At 37.6% G+C, this 19193-nt stretch overlaps 1 long non-coding RNA gene across 1 annotated transcript; it reads left to right on the plus strand.

Annotated features, from left to right (window-relative positions):
- The first annotated feature begins 17977 nt into the window (after positions 1–17977).
- On the plus strand, positions 17978–18511 carry LOC122026075. The gene is made up of 2 exons (XR_006124010.1): positions 17978–18057; positions 18335–18511. It is a non-coding gene; the product is annotated as an uncharacterized LOC122026075 (long non-coding RNA).
- The last annotated feature ends 682 nt before the right edge of the window (positions 18512–19193 follow it).

A 19193-nucleotide genomic window follows, 5' to 3' on the forward strand; every position in this document is an offset into this window, starting at 1 on the left:
ATGGCAATCCTTATGAGCTCCTTTTGGGGGCATTCTCAACCTAGATAACTAGGACACAGATTCCTTTTATAATCAACAACACACACTATAAGTAATATCATTTTCCAACTTATCTGGCATATTGATTTATCGAGCTAAACCTCACCCTTTGATAAGTTAAAGAAATAAATATTAAATATATGTGCTTGTTATTATATTAGGATTAAGAGCACACACTTCCATAATAACTAAGGTCTAGTTCTTTTATTAAGTCAGTACAAAAAGAACTTACCTAAATGGTTCTACTCAATACACTTAGAGTGTACCAGTGTAATTTATTAATCAAGATAAACTAATACTTAATTACACTACGACTATTCCGATGATTTGTTCCTTTCCGTCGTAGCCGTGAGCAACTGTTTATAATTTATAAAGAACCGACAACATGATCTTCTGAGTGTGACACCACACACCATGTTATCTACTTATATAAATTAATTGAACAATTACATTTAACAAATAAATGTAGATATTGACCATTGTGATTCTTTTATTTCAAAATAAATGTTTACAAAAGCTAGCTAGGCATTTTGTATACACTCCAACACCTCCATCCTAAAACAAAGAGATCTACTCCATGAATCGAAGAGTGGAATCCGAAAATACAAAGATTACAAGCATTTCTTGATCCCCCAATCCAAGAAGAGGAGAGAAAGAAAACTTATCTAAGATGAAGCTTGGTCTTCGGATCCAATCCACGCTCTCGGAGTCGATTCCGTTGAAGATGTTGGATCGAGACCGCGCTAGAGGGTGGGGGGGTGAATAGCGCTCGTGGCTAAATCGTTTGATTTTCGGAATTGTAAAACTAACGGAGTAATTAAAACGTCGTTCAGAAGTTAGTGCAGCGGAAATGAAATAGAGAAATACACACAAAAGAACACGGAGGATTTACTTCGTTCGGAGCCTAAGGCGACTCCTACTCGAAGGCCCGCGATCCTTGATCACTTCCGGTGGGCAACAACTATAATATCATAAATTTACAAAAGATGATTTACAAGAAATGCAATAAATAAATTATACCGACAATAGGAAACTCTAAATTGAAGGTTCGGGTTGTCAGCGTCAAGTTGCAGCACTTCGAGATGAGTTCGTTAGCAGCTGAATGCAGAAGGAAGACTTGGAATGCAATGATGCAAGCTGCTGGTCGAACCCCCTTTATAAATAGTGTCCAAGGCGCCTTGAATGCTACCCAAGGTGCCTTGAATAGGCCGAGTCAGCCGCGGAGATAAGGAGCGAACTGGTCGAATCTTATCACAGATTCAAGGCGCCTTCCACTGTTCACAGGGTGCCTTCATCTGTTCAAGGCGCCTTACACTGTTCATCAAGGTGCCTTGAACAGCTTTTTGCAGCCAGCTCCAGCCTTGCACCCGAGGCGCCTCCAAGCTCCATGAAGGCGCCTCGAACACTGTTCATCCGAGGCTTTAGGTTGCTCCTTTGCACCTGCAAGATACGTTAATCCCAAACACTACCCTGCAGCACAAAGTTAGCACATAATACAATAATTATGATAACGGAAGTATTGATAGTCTCCGGACTGTCCGAGTCTGACTTCGGGTTTCCAACCGGAAACCCTAGGTCGACCCGACGCCTACTGTTTCTTCTACGGGGAACGCGTCCTCACCTACTCCACTCAGGAGATTTACCTGTTGCCAGTATGATCCTCTAGATCGACTGGACTTTTGCTCAGCACTCGACGCTTTCGGACTCTCTGCTGGACATCCGCTTCCCGGCTAGTCCAGTCTTCCACCTGGTTCGCGACACCAGGACATTTTCACCTAGGGTTACCACCCCCTAGCACTTTTTCCTGAAGTCATCGACCTACCAAGACTTTTCGCATAGGGTTACCACCCCCTATGACCTAGGGTTACCATCCCCTAGGGTTTTTCTCTTTGCCTAACCGCAGCTAGGACTTTCCTGAAATCCTCAAGTAGACTTGTTAGAATACAAAACACCTTAACTTTGAATCCTTTGCCATTATCAAAACACGAGTTCGATCGTCGGATGCTTCCCGCACCAACAATCTACCCCTTTTTGATTATGGCAACTCAAATTCAAAGTTAAGTAAACAAACGAATGGATGAATACTTTTAACATAGGCAAATTTGCTAGAATAGATGAACACATTTAACAAGGCAAATTTGTTAGAGTAAAATTCTACGAATTTAAAGTTTTAGCATAAACTATATGCTCCCCCTTAACTGTTGCTCCCCCTTTTATATTAATTTAAATTTGAATTTTACATTGAATTTTTGCTACTCTCCCCCTTTGCCATATATCAAAAATTGAATATCAAGATTTTGAGATCAACAATCTTTGAAGGTACTTAGTTAAGTTAGCTAAGTTCAACAAGGTTTTGAAAATTAAGATTGGAACTTGGCTTGACTTTTTACAAGTATTGAATTTGAAATCTTAGGTTAACAGTAAACTCAGCTTAAGTTTGAACAATATTTAAATATTTAGGACAAGGAGGGAGTAATGTAGCTAAAAATTTGATTATTCATTCAAAGTCAGTTGGTCCTTAAGTCCAAGCATGAGTCCTGTTCAATAGATTAACTTCCTAGGTATCAGAGCCCTAGACCAAAGATCAAACATGTTTAACTAAAAACTTGAGTATCCTTTCCCAACTGTCTAACCTTTAGTTACTTGTTGATTGCCTACAGGGCAACAGCTTTCACATGGTTAGTCAAGTTAAGTTACATTGGTCCAGATATATTTGACTAGAGCTGGAAGGCTTAACTTGATTGATGTATATTGCGTATTTAACGCCCAGATTCAAATCGATGCACAGATATAAGCATTCTTGAGTCCAGGCTATACCCTATGCATCTCACGCCATTCTATGTTTTTCAATCACAATCAAGGTATACCTAGGTGTTTGTGAGATGCTCTGGTTTGAGTCTAGGGGAACATGATTTCTAGGGGAAAGCCTAGGCTAATTCCGGATTTTGAAAAATCTAGGAAATTGGGAATTTAGAAATTTATTTTTCCTAGCATTTGAAAAACAATAATAAAAACAAGATAAGACACCTACTCTACCCAACACATTCATATTTGCCTTCTAAGTGCAATGAACTCAAGTTCAGGTAAGGGTTTTGTAAAGATGTCAGCTAGGTTTGATTTGGACTCAACATGGCTGAGTGCAATTTCACCTTTAGCTACGTGATCCCTTACAAAGTGATGTTTTACCTCTATGTGTTTAGTCCTGGAATGGTGAATAGGATTTTTGGTCAAATTAATTGAGCTGATATTATCAATAAAGATTTTTGTATTTTTATATTCTAGTTGATAATCTTTCAATGTATGCATCATCCATAACAATTGAGATGCACATTCTCCTAGGGCTATGTATTCAGCTTCTGTAGTGGATAGAGCAACACAATGTTGCTTTCTGCTTGACCAGCTTACTAGGCACTGACCTAGAATCTGGCAGCTACCACTTGTACTTTTCCTATCTAACTTGCACCCAGCATAGTCTGAATCAGAATAGCCATAAAGGTCAAAGGTGCAAGTTCTTGGGTACCAAAGTCCTACATTTAGAGTTCCTTTAATATACCTAAGTATTCTTTTAACATATGTTAGGTGTGACTCTTTTGCACAGGATTGGTATCTTGCACACATACCTACTGCAAACAGTATGTCGGGTCGACTTGCAGTTAGATAAAGTAAACTACCTATGGCACTCCTATAGTATTTTGGGTCTACAGGTTTTCCTTCAGGGTCAGAATCAATGTTTATGTTGGTTGCCATTGGAGTATTTATAATTTTTGAATTTTCCATGCTGAATTTTCTAATTAACTCCTTAGCATATTTGGTTTGATAAATGTAGATTCCATCTTTGGTTTGTTTTATTTGTAAGCCTAAGAAAAAGTTGAGTTCCCCAACCATACTCATTTCAAATTCACTTTCCATTAATCTAACAAATTCTTTTAAAAATTTTGAGTTAGTTGAGCCAAAAATTATGTCGTCAACATAGATTTGGGCTATAAAGATGTCTTTTTCTATAGTTTTCACGAACAAGGTCGGATCGATTTGTCCTTGGTTAAAGTATTTGGATATTAAGTAATTAGATAATCTTTCATACCATGCTCTAGGGGCTTGTTTTAGTCCATATAAGGCCTTTTTTAATTTAAATACATGGTTTGGGTAGTCTATGTCTTCAAACCCTGGAGGTTGGCTTACGTAGACCTCTTCCTTGATAAATCCATTTAAAAAGGTTGACTTAACATCCATTTGGTATAATTTGAACCCTTTATTTGCTGCATAGGCTAATAACATCCTAATGGACTCGAGTCTAGCTACCGGAGCATAGGTTTCATCATAGTCTAAGCCTTCGACTTGACTAAACCCTTTGGCTACTAGCCTAGCTTTGTTTCTTATTATATCACCGTGATCATCCAACTTGTTCCTAAAAACCCATTTGGTGTCTATTATTGATTTATCTATGGATTTAGGTACAAGGTCCCAGACTTGGTTTCTCTCAAATTGTGCTAATTCTTCCTGCATTGCAATGATCCAGTCTGGGTGAGGTAGGGCTTCTTCTATAGTCTTAGGTTCAATTTTAGAAATAAGGGCAATCTGACTAAGGTTTCTATAGGAAGATCTAGTTCTGACTCCTAGATTTGGGTCACCCAAAATTTGGTCAGGTGGGTGAGAGGTACTTACCCTAGTTGATCTTATCTGTGGGTCAGAAACTGCTTCTTCTGACTCATTAAGATTAGGTTGCATTTCATCATCTTCGATAGCTCTTGGATTAATGTCAATATTTTCATTTATATTAGGTAAGCTGTTTTCTTCATCAAATATTACATTAGTTGTTTCTTCAACTTTCAAAGTATTATGATTATATACTCTAAAGGTCCTACTGGTAGAGGAGTATCCTAAGAATATTCCTAGGTTAGTCTTGGGTGTAAATTTTCCTAAGTAATCTTTAGTATTTAAAATGTGAACTTTACACCCAAATACTTTTAGATAGTTTAGATTGGGAATTTTATGATAGTAGAGTTCATATGGTGTTTTATTGTGAGATTTGTTAATTAAAATTCTGTTTTGAATATAATTTGCAGTATTTATTGCTTCAGCCCAAAATTGATGATTTAAGTTATATTCGTTTAACATAGTTCTAGCAGCTTCTTGTAAAGTTCTATTTTTACGTTCCACTAGACCATTTTGTTGGGGGGTTCTAGGACATGAAAATTCATGTTGGTATCCATTTATTTTAGAAAATTGGGTAAACCTATGATTTTCAAATTCCGCGTGATCACTTCTTATTCTTTTAATTTTAGTATTTTTTCATTTTCCGTTAATTTGCAAAAATTACTAAATATTTCATAGGTTTCATCTTTTATTTTTAGGAATTTTACCCATGTGTATCTAGAGTAGTCATTAATTATCACTAGGCAATATTGGTTCTTGCTTAATGATTTGGCTCCATGTGAATCAAATAGGTCAAGATGAAGGAGCTCAAGTAAGGAGTTAGTTCTTTCTAGGTTGGTTGATTTGTGGGTTGACTTGGTTTGTTTTCCTTTTTGACACGCATCACAGGTTGAGTTTTCAATAAATTTTAATTTGGGCAAACCTCTAACTAGACCATTTTGACTCATTTTTGAAATGAGTCTTGTGTGAGTGTGACCCAGTCTTCTGTGCCATAGTTGGGTTTCCTCTTGTTGTGTCAGGATACACTTTATTGAGGATATTGATAAGTCAATTGTGTAGATGTTATTCTTCCTAAGTCCTTTAAGTCTAATCTCAGGGTTTTCGATGTTTTTAACTAGACATCTAGATTTATCAAAATTAACTAGATATCCGCTGTCACATAATTGACTTATACTTAATAAATTAAAGTTAAAATTTTCAACCAATAAAACATTTCGAATAATGAAATCGGAACTAAGTTCAATATTACCTTTTCCGATTACTTTAAGTTTACCGTCGTTGCCGAATGCAACTGATCCTAACTTCTTGTACTTGAGTTTAGTAAACTTCAACTTATCTCCAGTCATGTGTCTGGAGCATCCACTATCCAACATCCATTGATCCAATTCCTACACATGAAGTAGTTTGAATTGGTTTTTAATGGATTTTAAAGATAGCTTAATTGAAGTAGACTCCCTAGATTTTCTATCTCAATTGTATTCGAAGTAATTTAGCAACACTTAATCCTATGATTATTGACGTCTTTTGAAAAAGATTTTATACTTAGTTAATTTTGAAATATGTTAAATTAATTTTGACATTGTTTTAAAAATAATTTTGAAATTCAGTTATAAAATAATTTTGAAATTTAAGTTTTTTTAAAATAATTTTAAAATTTAAGTTTTTTTTTAAAAAAAATTGAAATTTAAGTTTTTTAAAAATAATTTTGAAATTCAAGTTTTTAGAATAATTTTGAAATTCAAGTTTTTAAAATAATTTTGAAATTCAAGTTTTTAAAGTAATTTTGAAATTTAAGTTTTTAAAATAATTTCAAATTCAAGTTTTTAAAATAATTTTGAAATTTAAGTTTTTAAAATAATTTTGAAATTCAAGTTTTTAAAGTAATTTTGAAATTCAAGTTTTTAGAATAATTTTGAAATTTAAATTTTTAGAATAATTTTGAAATTTAAGTTTTTAGAATAATTTTGAAATTCAAGTTTTTAAAATAATTTTGAAATTTAAGTTTTTAATAATTTTCAAATTCAAGTTTTTAAAATAATTTTGAAATTTAAGTTAAAATAATTTTGAAATTTAAGTTTTTTTAAAAAAAATAATTTTGAAATTTAAGTTTTTTAAAAATAATTTTGAAATTTAAGTTTTTAAAATAATTTTGAATTTTAAGTTTTTTTTTTTAAATAATTTTGAAATTTAGAAATAATTCAAGTTAATTAAAGATAAGTTAATTGTTAATTAACTTGATTTAAGTTCAAGTCAATTTTCATAATTTAATTTCTTAGTCATCTCACCCGATCTAAATTGTCAATCAAAGAACCCTATTATTGTTGTGAGATAAATTATTGTTGAGTTTAAGGGTCTGGTTTAACTTTGTGTTAGATTCAGGTTTAGCTTTGGGTTCAATAAGTAAGCATTCTTTGGATAAACTTCTGGGCTATGGTGAGTCACAAGGAGCTCATTAAAGTAACCATGCCTTCGAGGTTTCCAAATAGTCCTACCCATTGAACTTAATATTAATCCTTGGTCTAACTAGTTACAAATGCACCAGGTCGAAGCCATATCTTCCTAGACATGCGATGCCCAAGCTTCCCTAACGTACTATCATCCAAAAACTTTACCAGTACTGTGGTTCAAGTTAAACTTATCCCGTTTTAATCTAACTTTAATTACCCTGCCGGGTAATCTATTTTTGTTTTACCCATTTCAGGTAAATTAGGTTCAGTTACCCTGTCGGGTAGTTCAGTTGGAGGTGTCAGCTAGTTTGGATCCTCCATCTATTTTTGAATTTGATTTTGAATTTTAAATTTTGAATTTATATTTTAATTTTGAATTTATATTTTAATTTTGAATTTTTTATTAGATTTTGAATTTTAAATTTTGAATTTATATTTTAATTTCGAATTTTTTATTTGATTTTGAATTTTAAATTTTGAATTTATATTTTAATTTCGAATTTTTTATTTTTAAATTTTGAAAACCGTTTTTATTTTTGCTCCCCCTGGATCATGGCCTCGATATGGTCTATCGAGGTAGTGTATTTGATCCTTCGGAACCCAGTATTGGCCAAGTCCAACTTGGTTGATCAATTTGGACTTGAGGACCCATGCTTGGACTGATTTATTACTTTGTTTGTTTATTAAGGATAAATAAGATCTATATTTCTTTTTACTTTTATATCCTAGCCCAGTTCTGTTGTAGACGGCTCTTTGTGTCCCAAGAATTAGGTCCAAATTCTTGGAGCCCAGAGAAAATCGTTCTAAGGTATTTTTTAAATCTTTTACCTGATTTTTCAAACTAGAGTTTTCTTCCTCATGTTTATGAACTTGAGTTGAATTTCCAGTTTGAACTTGATCAGGTAAGGAATTAGTGTTAGTCACTTCTTTAAGGACAGCTACTTCCTTTAGAAGTGATTTAATCCTAATGTTTGACTTAGCTAACTTGCGTAATAAGTAATTAACTAAATTATTGAGTCTTGGAATACTTACAGTGGAGTCTGTCTCTTTTGAAACGGATGCGGATCCGTGGCTTTGCTCGGAATCAGCCTCTGATTCGCTTTCGCTCTCGATGATCTGGTCCCGGGCCATCAGTGCGAGTAGACTCGTCTGATCAAGTTCGTCATCGTCGTCCTCCGAGGAAGATTCGTCCCACGTTGCCTTCAGAGCTTTCTTTCTTCTTTTCTTTTTGGCTTCCTTTTGGTTGGGGTAGTTTGCTTTGATGTGCCCCTTCTGGTTACACCCGTAGCAGGTGACTTCAAACTTTACCTCTGAGTTCGGTTGGGCCTCCTTGGATTGAACTGCCTTCTTCAGATCTTTCTTGCTGAAGCCCTTCTTCTTCTTGTAGAGCTTCTTCACAAGATTCACTAGTTCGCTGGTCAGTTCATCTTCTAAATCTTCTGAGTAGGGTTCGTCTTCTGATTCAGATTCAATTTTTCGCCGTACTCTCGATTCTCGTGTTCGACTTGTACCTGCAACCAAAGCAATACCCTTCTCGGACGGCTGTGCATTAGTTTGTTCATGAAGTTCAAATTCACTATACAACTCATCTAATTTTAAAGAAGACAAATCCTTGGAGACTTTGTAGGCATCTACCATCGATGCCCACAATGTACTCCTAGGAAACGAGTTAAGAGCATACCTTATGATATCTCTGTTTTCTACCTTTTGCCCGATTCCATGAAGAGAGTTCAGAATGTCTTGAATTCGAGCGTGTAACGAACTTGCCGTCTCGCCTTCCTGCATTTTTAAATTATATAGTTTATTAAGTAATAAATCACACTTACTTACCTTGGTTTCCGAGGTGCCTTCATGAAGTTCGATCAGTTTCTCCCACAGCTCCTTTGCAGAAGAGAACGGACCGACTCTGTTGAGCTCTTCTTTGGTAAGACCGCACTGGATAGTGCAGGTAGCTTTGGCGTCGGCTTCCACCTTTTTGATAAAGGCAGGCTCCCAGTTCTCACAAGATGTAGGCTTACCTTCTGTATTAGTTGGTAGTTGCAGTCCTGTTTTGACTATCATCCAGGTGTCGAACTGGATCTTCAGATATATCTCCATTCGCCCCTTCCAATATCCGAAGTCTTCTCCGGAAAATAGTGGGGGACGAACGGTGCTATATCCTTCTTGTTGGGCCATTTAGATCTTGTAACGACCCAATTTTCCCTATTTCGAGTTCTAAAAGTCCTTATAAAAATCTAGAAATGCTTTAGAAAAATTCTAGAGAGTTTTAGGAATTTTTAGAGTATTGTTACGTAATTTTTGGAGTTCGTTTGGTATTTTTACTGAACGAAAGAAGTTTCGACAAAAAAAATATCCAAGCCGAGATTTGAACCGTGAACCTCGGGTGAAGCAGAGGTTCGCTTAACCAACAGACCAGCCGCGGGTTTGTTAATAAAACCCGAATCAAGTTGTATTTAAGCAATAGTTAGTTAACAGAATATTAAAGTTATAAGAAGAGAACTTAGGTTTTCCCCGTGACAAAATCTTCTCCTCTCCTCCTCTCGCGACGGCGCTTCTCCTCTCGGGCGAAAACAGAGACGAAGCTAGGGCTTCGTCTCCGGCGGCCGGCGAGCACCCTTCTCCGTGAGTTCTTCATACCTTTGTGATCCTCTCGTCGAGGAGAGCAAGAAGATACCAAGAGATCGTCGAGGAAGCATATATCCGAAGCCCTAGAAGCCTCCTTCTTCTCGGTTGTAAGTCCAAGAACAGTGAGTTGCTTCTCACCTGCAGTAGGAGTTGTTTCGAGCTTTGATTCATTTTCATGGCTTTCGGATTCTTGTTTTCTTTTGGATTTCGAAGCAAGTTTGAGGGGTTTTGTTTTTGATGCTTACTGCCATGAACCCTAAAGAAAGAAGATAGGGATTTTAAGCATGAAGAACAGTTATAAAATTTAGGTTTTCAGTAGCAATTTTCCTTCAATTAGTTTGGGATTCTGGATCAAGAGGTTGATGGATTCTATGGGATTTGGTGATGTTCGGATCCTTCCCACTGCTCCCGAAAGTTTTGGACAGATTGCTAGGGGGTTTAGTCTTGATAGATAATGCTTAAGCTTCCTATTGTTCTGAAATCTCTGGAACAGATTAACATACTGGAATTGTTTTTATGAACGAGTTAGTACTTGCTGAACCTTGTGACAGAGTTGTGAATGCTATAAATTTGTGCACAGATTTATGTATGTTAGAATTATTGTGAACAAGCTTCACCTAGTTTCTCTTAAATTCCAGTAGGTTATAGCTTAAATTGTGTTACAAGAGGGGCACGAACAGAGGAGCTTACTGTGGGTTTTAATTGTTCATTTATATCTTCCTCAACCTGCCGTAATTCTGCTTAAAGGAAATTAGATATGAGAAGAGTTAGATTTTCATTTGTTAGTTCCTTTGAAGCTAGTTTAAGTTCCGTGAAGCATGATATTCTGTTAATTCCATACAGCAATGATTCCTTATTTTCTAGATTCTATTGCATGCCTAGTAGTTGAATTGGTTTTACTTTCACAGCATGCTTAAGTTGTTCTAGTTTCCTATTTGCTATTGGAATAACATGAGCAGTTCTATTTTTATAGCATGCAGATTTTTATAAGTAAAGTATGCAAATTTTGATAGGCTTAATATGCAGATTTTTGTTAAGCTTTGCATGCAGATTTATGTTAAGCTTTGTATACAGATTTTCAGTACGTAGGGTGTGTTCTAGTGCACACCAAGTGCTTGATAAAATGCTTAGCTCAATATAATGCTACAGTAGGCATTTTAATAGCTCAGTTAATGCAGTAGAAGCATTTAAAATAACTTATTTAGTCTTGCTTCAGCTATTAAGGGACTACGGTCCAATGGGTGGGCTCCCACAGTCGCCTCTAGGTTCAGATAACCTAGTAAAAGCAAGATAAGTTAATTAGTTTAAGATTCAGTATTTTACTTTTAGCAGTGGCACTGTACTGGACCAGATGTCCATTGGGTTGGGCTCCCACAGTCGTCCCTAGGTTTAGATAACCTAGTAAACCCTACTAGACTCAGAACTTGCAATCCTGGGTTTAGTTAGGGATGCGCGCACAGCAAGTACAGTTGCCGGGCCCATCAGCAGCATGATTATTATTTTGATCTATTATGTAAATAGTTTTCAAAACTTCACAAATTAGTTATGTGAATGCAAGTTAGACTCAGTTTAGCATTAATTAGTTCAGCTTATGTATCAGTTCAGTTTCCTATTGATACACATGATAGTTCTATGATTAGCTGTACATGTTTAGTATTTCAGTTAGCATGATTCCTTTGCTATTTATGACAGATTAGTTATGTGAATGCAAGTTAGACTCAGTTTAGCATTAATTAGTTCAGCTTATGTATCAGTTCAGTTTCCTATTGATACACATGATAGTTCTATGATTAGCTGTACATGTTTAGTATTTCAGTTAGCATGATTCCTTTGCTATTTATGAGCATGATTAGCTGTACATGTTTAGTATTTCAGTTAGCATGATTCCTTTGCTATTTATGAGCATGATTAGCTGTACATGTTTAGTATTTCAGTTAGCATGATTCCTTTGCTATTTATGAGCATGATTAGCTATACATGTTAGTTTTTCAGTTAGTTGATTTCTTTGCTATTTATGAGAATGGGTAGCTATACATGTTAGCTTTTCAGTTAGTTGATTTCTTTGCTAATTATGAGCATGAGTAGCTTTACATGTTTGCATTCAGTTTTAGCATGTTTTTAATTATATACATGCATATCGAGTTTTTGTGAGTAGGATAGCACTCACTAAGCTTTTAGCTTATAGATACTATTTCCTCCTAATGCAGATAAAGGAAAAGCTAAAGTATAAGGAAGAAGGCGACAAGGAGATGCTGTGACGGTGTGTGATGTGTGGACTATGGAGATCCTTTGGACTTAGCTAAAGAACTCACTTAGTTTAAGAATTTGTTTAGTTTAATTTCTTATTAAGTTGATAAGAAAATTTTGTAGTAAGAAGTTATGTTTCCGCTTTTCATTACCTGCATGTTTTGATTTATTAAACTGCGTGGTTGTTGTTTGATATGTGTTCCAGCCGCCTGTGGCTGTGTATATTATGTTATGTATGTCAGTTTAAGGTCACCGGTACAGGGGAGGCTCTGCCGAAATTTTTCGGTAGGATTTCCATGTGATTTTTTTTTAATCATACCGGTTAAGTAGAGTTAGCAGTTAAGTAACGGTCATCCTTAGAGTGTAGTAGTAGTAAAAAGGGTGGTCGTTACAGATCTAAAAAAGACACAAACAAGAAGATCTATTCCAAGACTGAGTCTTGGATTAGTAGTGCAGGAAGAAGAAGAAAAATTACGAGCCCAAGTGGTATTGACCAACTTTGAGCAACACTGATTTGAAAAAAAAAATTAGAATTTTAGCTAATTAGATAATTTCTAATTGACTCCGAAACAAAATACCACGAAAAGAAAAACTGTTTTGAATGGTGGTTGCACCAATTCAGAACAACCCCGCTCTGATACCAATTGTTGGATCGAGACCGCGCTAGAGGGGGGGTGAATAGCGCTCGTGGCTAAATCCTTCGATTTTCGGAATTGTAAAACTAACGGAGTAATTAAAACGTCGTTCAGAAGTTAGTGCAGCGGAAATGAAATAGAGAAATACACACAGAAGAACACGGAGGATTTACTTCGTTCGGAGTCTGAGGCGACTCCTACTCGAAGGCACGCGATCCTTGATCGCTTCCGATGGGCAACAACTATAATATCGTAAATTTACAAAAGATGATTTACAAGAAATGCAATAAATAAATTATACCGACAATAGGAAACTCTAAATTGAAGGTTCGGGTTGTCGGCGTCAAGTTGCAGCACTTCGAGATGAGTTCGTTAGCAGCTGAATGCAGAAGGAAGACTTGGAATGCAATGATGCAAGCTGCTGGTCGAACCCCCTTTATAAATAGTGTTAAAGGTGCCTTGAATGCTACCCAAGGCGCCTTGAATAGGCCGAGTCAGCCGCGGAGATAAGGAGCGAACTGGTTGAATCTTATCACAGATTCAAGGCACCTTCCACTGTTCACAGGGTGCCTTCATCTGTTCAAGGCACCTTACACTGTTCATCAAGGCGCCTTGAACAGCTTTTCGCAGCCAGCTCCAGCCTTGCACCCGAGGCGCCTCCAAGCTCCATGAAGGCGCCTCGGACACTGTTCATCCGAGACTTTAGGTTGCTCCTTTGCACCTGCAAGATACGTTAATCCCAAACACTACCCTGCAGCACAAAGTTAGCACATAATACAATAATTATGATAACGGAAGTATTGATAGTTTCCAAACTGTCCGAGTCTGACTTCGGGTTTCCAACCGGAAACCCTAGGTCAACCCGACGCCTACTGTTCCCTCTACGGGGAACGCGTCCTCACCTACTCCACTCAGGAGATTTACCTGTTGCCAGTACGATCCTCCAGATCGACTAGACTTTTGCTCAGCACTCGACGCTTCCGGACTTTCTGCTGGACATCCGCTTCCCGGCTAGTCCAGTCTTCCACCTAGTTTGCGACACCAGGACTTTTTCACCTAGGATTACCACCCCCTAGGACTTTTGCCTGAAGTCATCGACCTGCCAAGACTTTCCGCATAGGGTTACCACCCCCTATGACCTAGGGTTACCACCCCCAAGGGTTTTTCTCTTTGCCTAACCGCAGCTAGGACTTTCCTGAAATCCTCAAGTATACTTGTTAGAATACAAAACACCTTAACTTTGAATCCTTTGCCATTATCAAAACACGAGTTTGATCGTCGGATGCTTTCCGCACCAACAGAAGGTCCTCCTTTAGATCGCTCAGAAATCCTCCCAAGATTGAGAGGAAACACCCAAATCTCTCTTTCTCCCCAAGAGGGAGAAGATCCCCTTACAAATCTTGAAGAAGGGTTTAAATAGTGGTGAAGTTTGGGCACCACACGGCCCCGTGGCACGGCCGTGTGAGGTTCACACGGCCTTGCCCACTCTCCTCTCTGCCAGCCTTGCACGGTCGTGTGTGAGGCACGGCCGTGGCAAACATCCCCAATAGCCCCTTTACACGGCCGTGTAGATCTACACGGCATGAACTGTCTTAGCCTCTGGAAATCTGGCACGGCCGTGTGATGCACACGGCCTGCTTCCTTCCTTGAAACTGAGAACCTCACACGGCCGTGTGAGACACACGGTCGTGTGAGACACACGGCCGTGTGAGACACACGGGCGAGGCTTCTCCTTGCTCTGGAAAACTCACATGGTCGTGTGGTGCACACGGCCTAGGCTCCTTCTCAATCTGGGTTCTTCAGATCCTTGCACGGCTGTGTGAGGTTCACACGGCCATGACCTCTTCGTTTCCTGCTGTAGCCTTCTGGCCCGTGATCTCCACACGGCCTGGGCAACCCCCCAGAGCAGGGCAGTGTGTGGTTCAGATAGGGCACCTTCTTCCCTTTGCTTTGCTCATAAATTTGGCTTCAAACACGAAATCTTCACCAATTTCGACTCCTGTGTACAGAAAATGCACAAAAGCATATCTCCGAACAATGAGAGTAAATATGCTAAAAAGGAAAGCTGAAAGTACAAAAATGCATAGATCAAGCACAAAGTATGTGAATGTGCATCAAAACATGCCAATAAGTGTATACAATCTACGCACATCAGACATCATCCACATCCTCAAGGGTTGAAGAAGAATCCAAGACAAGCGAAGAAGAGGTCTTGGAGGTCAACCTAGTGAGTGCCTCCACCAAAGCAAAGTCAAAAGACAACATTATTTGCTTCAGGTGTAATGAGAAGGGGCACTACAAGAGTAGGTGTCCATTGGGTAAGAAGAAGTTAACTCCTAAACCCATTCAAGTTCATTTAAACACTAATAAGGGTTGTAGGAATGAAGAAGCTCAAAGAAGGAGAATGCACATTGTATGCTTCACATGTGGGGAGAAGGGACACTACCACACAAAATGCCCCAAGAAGAGGGATATCAAGAAGCTTGCGCATCTAAATAAATGGGAGAAGAAGAAGAGAAGCAAGAGTCAAGGGGGAGCTTCAAGGGTAAGAGAGGTATACCCTAACTTGAATTGCAATTCAAGGTTTAATTCTTATACTCACATGCATGCTAGGAATAATTTTCATTATTTACCCATGAAAACTTTTGGTTTCAAATATCATGATAGAAGTAGGGCTAATGTAGATCAAAACCCAAAGGTATCTATGCATGATAAATCTAGAAACGGTAGACCTGAGACCCTAGGCATTAATCACAAGAAGAGGAGCCACATCACTACAAGAAAATGTTCATTCAACAACACTCAAACGACAACGGTTTTATGTTAAACTGTTGTCTTTTTACCTTTTAACAACGGTTTTAATAAAAACTGTTGTCTTTTAGTAGTTTTTTTTTCTTACGACAACGGTTTTTAAAAACTGTTGTCTATTTATGTTTTTTTGGGTCTACAACAACAGTTTTTAAATGCTATGACAACAGTTTTTAAAAATTGTTGTCTATGTGCATTTTTTTTAGGATTATGACAACGGTTTTTGAAAACCGTTGTCTATTAAGTGTTGTTGAATACCCTTATTTTTTTTCCTTCGCCGTTTTTTCCCTTCGTCATTTTTTACCGCCGCGTTTTTTCTTTCCCTCTCCTCGAAAATTTTTGCCGCCGCATTCCCCCCTTTACCTTCTCGATCCCTAAGGATTTTCGTCCAACCTATGATCTCTTCACCTACTTCACATTTTTTTTCCTCCTTCCTCTCCAAGCCCTAAACCTGTTGCCCCTTCTCCTTTTTTTTTCCTCGTGCTCGTCGTCCCCCTCATCATCGAGATGGACCGAGAGCAGCAGATCAACGATCTGGAGATGCAGTAGTCGGCCCTCCTCGGTGTCCCCCCGGCGACCCTGCCTTCCTAAAAGGGCATGCCTGAGACAGAAGCGATCCAACCCCATGCTTCGTTTGGCTTTAAGGTAGTCGGATTTTGTTTGATGAGCCACAAATACTTCAGTTTTCTTTCATGTTGATTTGAATCATGTTTTGGATTTCATGGAGGGTGATCCCATTTGGTTGTTTTCAGTGACTCCTTCTGACGAACGTAGATTTAGGGTAAAAGATAGATGAATTTTGATGCTATCCTCCGATTGCCTAAACAATTGATCTTGATTGCTGATCTGTTAATAATTAGCATTTGGGCGTCCTGTATTGTGCGGCAGTGAGTATACTGTTAGATGAATTCTTTGCTCATCAAGAATAGAAGTGTTATTCTTAACAGATATGCAATCTGCTAGTTTATCTTGCCCTTTTTGTGATAAACTTGCTCTTTTGTACCATCATTCTTCTTCCATTACAGTTTTTATGACTTAAAAAACTGTCTTTGTTTTCAGATAGTGATGGATGCTGGATCTTTTTTTCGGTCCATCTCGATGATGAGGGGGACGACGAGCACGTAAACAAAATAGACCTGTATCCTTTTCTTCGCTCGATTCTTTCATTTTGATGCTTCACGTAAGTTTGAGCTAACGCTTGAGTCAATATAGGTTAAGAACAGGTGGGCCGGCAAGACTATTGTGGATCTCTTTGCGGAGGAGTTCAAAGGCGTCAGTATTTTTTTCCCCCCACTTTCAGACTGTTAGGTTGAAGCTTTTATTTGAGAGATCTTGAATTGACTTGTTCTGTTTTCGTTTGAGAAACCTTTCATTTAAGTGACTCTAGAGTTTGACTTTGTTACCGAGAACAGAGTTTGTGTGTGGACTTTCAGATTATGTAGGTGTTGTTGAACACTTTTGCCTCCTTGTTATTCATTTCTTCTTTATTGTTGAATAGTTTTGCCTCCTTGTTCGCTCTGAGGCTTCTGCAACTGCAAAATTGTAAAGTGAAAGATATTTACCATGTCAATAGGTAAATTTATAGTTGCCTCCAAATCCTGAAACATCCATTTTCGTCTTAAATCGTGTGTTTCTATAATGTCAACTAGTAGTGTAGTAGTAATAAGAGAGTTAGATTATATAAACATAGTTCATGTTGACTTTGAAAATCTTCCTTTCTTGGACATTAGATTTTGTTCTTTCTTGTTTTTGTTTTTTTCCTTCATATTGATGTTCTTTGTTACTACCTTAATTCTAGCATGTTCATCAAGATAACCTATTTCTATCTTCTTGTTTATGTTGCAGTAGCAACATACAAAATGTTTCTGTTTCTATTTCTATTTTGGTTCTATCCACAGTCCAAAAACTGAGTGCTTTGTACATGGTCATCATCATACAGCTACATACCCATTCTTGAGATACACTTTCTCACATGTCATCTTCTATTATTTGGTGTGTTTCGCATTTTCCTCTCTTTATGCAGGAATGTTCCCTCAGTGACTGTAAACTATAGCACTTCAGCGTCCTCAATTTCTTCCAGTGTATGTTTTTCATTGTTGCTTTCTCTTTCTTTTCAGCTCCTTATTCTGTCCATTAAGATGCATTTAATTCCATGCAGGAACCAGCCACAGCACTCCAATTGGAGGTCAAAATTCAGATTCAGCAGGCCAAGAAATTTGCAGTCTCGCAGGCTCAACAAGAAGGATGTTTGGGGAATTATAGAAGTTTTGATTCGCCATTTGGAAGCTATGGATTCAGTGAGGGCGCAATCAACCATAAGCAGCGTCCTGTGTTGATTGTTGCATCAATAGGAAGCTATGGAGCATATCTAGGAGATGGTTCTGAGTACAGGTGCATCTTGTTAATGCTGCTCGGGACTACAGTATGATATGGAGGTCTTCATTAGATGATCATGTGATTATTCTGTTTGTAGTGGAAACTATGGCCAAGAAATTACTGTGGAAATCGTCAAATATTTTCACAAGAGAAGGCTTGAGGTTCTTTCTGAAGCTGGAGCTGATATAATTGCTTTTGAAACAATTCCAAATAAACTTGAAGCTCAAGTATCTTTTGATGTATTTGTAGAGCTAAGCAATGGTTCCTGCTCTTCCTTCGTTGCACATTTAGGTACTTGGGGTACTCAATACCAAAGAGTAAAATGGCACAAATAGTTGAGGCTTTGGATAAGATTTAGCTAAAACAGAAATTCAGAACAGAGTTTGTTACAAGAATCTACTGCAAATATTAAGAAGCTTGATTTTAGTGGAACCCTAGACTTGAGATTCTTATTTTGCTCAAGATGTTCCTTTTAGTGGATCCTAATTATGACTTCTTTTACAGGCATATGTTGAACTTCTTTTGGAGTGTGACACAAAAATTCCAGCTTGGTTTTCTTTCACTTCGAAGGATGGGATCAATGTTGTTAGTGGAGATTCTATGGCTGAATGTGTTTCTCTGGCTGATTCATGCAACAAAGTCGTTGCTATTGGAATCAACTGCACTGCACCTAGATTCATCCACAATTTAATTCTCTCTATTAAGAAGGTAATACCTATTGTACAGTCATTCTTTTTCTCTTTTTGTTTGGAATGAAGCTTAATGCTCAATTCAGAAGGAATCCATCATTGATACAAAATTTGACAACTTATTGATCTTAGTTAGTATTTAAGTCTTGTGACTTCATATTCTGTATTCCTTGTGACTTCATATTCTTGTGACTTCATATTTTAGTATTTATTTCTTGATTAACCATAAGTTATGATGTAGGTTATTGAGGATATGTCTATACAAGTCAATGTACCTGCTCTAGCAATGGAAGAGGTAAAAATATCTTTTGGAGTTGTCTTTTAGTTTATGGTAAAAACAGTTTCGAGTCACTGAAATACAATGGTTTTGCAGGTTGCTCCATTGGTCGTCTCAGATGCGACTATTCTTGCCCCTGAGGAGATTTTTCATGGAAAAGGAAACATCAAAGAAGAGGCAGAGTTAACAAAAGAAGAGAGGAAAAGGAGACGGGCCAACTAGAAAAGAAGATTTCGAAGATTGAAAGGTATCCTTTATTCGCTTATATTTATGGTTCTGCTTATTTTCATGCTTGTCTACAATCTGTGCATAATGGTCAAAAAAATTAGTGGCGAACTTGTAACAGACATGATCCACCACTTAGAATTACATAGTTCTTGTGCACAGGATTGTATAA

The sequence above is a fragment of the Zingiber officinale genome, chromosome 10A (assembly GCF_018446385.1).
Source record: "Zingiber officinale cultivar Zhangliang chromosome 10A, Zo_v1.1, whole genome shotgun sequence".
Lineage (NCBI taxonomy): Eukaryota > Viridiplantae > Streptophyta > Magnoliopsida > Zingiberales > Zingiberaceae > Zingiber > Zingiber officinale.